The sequence below is a fragment of the Salvia splendens genome, chromosome 1 (genome assembly GCF_004379255.2).
Source record: "Salvia splendens isolate huo1 chromosome 1, SspV2, whole genome shotgun sequence".
NCBI lineage: Eukaryota > Viridiplantae > Streptophyta > Magnoliopsida > Lamiales > Lamiaceae > Salvia > Salvia splendens.
In genome coordinates, this window is record NC_056032.1 from 41,197,549 (window position 1) to 41,199,157 (window position 1,609).

The window sequence follows — 1,609 nt, forward strand, 5'->3', positions numbered from 1 at the left end:
TTGTCATTGACGACATTTGAGTGCTGATGTCTGCCAGTTGAGCCTCAATTGCGGTCACTCTTTCCGCATCCTTTGTAGCACCAAACGTATCTCCTGCTCTATCAGCTCCTCTCCTTGGATTGTGCCAATTCCTTTGATTGTTGGCCAACCTTTGAAACAAGGCCCTCACCTCATCATGAGTTAGATCATCTAGGTTCCCATTCGAACCTGCAGTCACCAATCCCGTGCCTTCACTGTTGAGTCCCTTGTAGAACTTCAAAAGGTCATGCCCCGAAGCTAGTCCGTGACTTGGGCATTTCCTTATCAACTCCGTGAATCTCTTCCATGCCTCCGCGAAGGACTCATCATACTTCTGTCGGAATGAGGTGATCTCCTCTCTCAACTTCTCAATCTTCATTGGAGAGTTGTATTCCACAAGAAACAACGACTTCAACTCTTGGAATGTTGCTATGTTGTAGCCCGGTAATGAGTCATACCACGCTCTTGCCTTCTCCCTCAATGAGAATGGAAATAAGGCCCTCTTAATCCGATGATGCTCCACATTTGGAGGTCTATGAGAATTTGTCAGCTCGTAGAAGGCATTCAAATGGCTCACCGGATCTTCATCATCCCGTCCATGAAAAAGATTTCCTCCATTCACCAAACTGATGTAGTGAGGTGGAATGTTGACGTTGTCATTTGCGTAGGCACACTCCCCTGGGTACTCAATTCCCGATCTCAGAGTGTCGCCAAACCTCACCACGGGTGGTGGAATCTCATTGTTATCTGCCATTGATTCACCGTCTGAATCCTGATCCCTTTCTTCACCAAAGAGTCGGTTACTCCTGAATGGACTCGAATAGTCCGGGAAGATCTCAAACTCTGACCCTCTAACCTTACTTCTTCTTTGATAACAGAGTAGTCCAAACGGTGGTGTACCCCGTGATCGCGTGTGCATTCACTTTTTTTTATTTTTTTTTTACCTACACAACAGAAAATACACCAAGCACAAGCACAATATAATTCCTATTACCGAAAGCGAGACCTCTCGACAGCTTCGGGGTAAGTACTATAAAAAGTGTGTGCTTAAGTGAAAAACTAAACTACCTAAACTAAGAGTTAGAAAGATGTCACCTTGAAAATATACTCCTTCGTCTTCAAGTCCAGACGTGGTAGATGGCTATCACCTCCGAAGAAAACGAAATGAGTACCTACAAAAATAAAAAGAAAGATCAAATAAAACACAAGTAAACAAACTAGAAGTTAAACAATCTATTGTCTTCCCCGGCAACGGCGCCAAAACTTGATGTGTAATTTTAGGTTTATTACAAAAAGATAATATAGCACTCAAGTTCAATTAATTAACCCAAATATTACCACTTCGCTGCAAGATTACAACTTCGTGTGTAGTAATTTAAGGTGTCGATCCACAGGGAAGGAAAGATTATTTAACTCTAAAACAAAGGAAAGACATACTAAAAGGTATTTTGATTTGAAGATTTTGTTTTCAATATTAAGCTAAAACAATTAAAAGGAATAAAACGAGTAAGACGAATTAAGAGAAGAACTTGTTACTCCAAACATTCACGGATAAAACGGTGATTTATTCTAATAGCCAACTCTATCTTAT

At 41.1% G+C, this 1,609-nt stretch overlaps 1 non-coding gene across 1 annotated transcript; it reads left to right on the forward strand.

Moving 5' to 3' along the window:
* Nucleotides 1-278: 278 nt before the first annotated feature.
* On the forward strand, nucleotides 279-385 carry LOC121758039. The gene has a single exon (XR_006041310.1). It is a non-coding gene; the product is annotated as a small nucleolar RNA R71 (small nucleolar RNA).
* The last annotated feature ends 1,224 nt before the right edge of the window (nucleotides 386-1,609 follow it).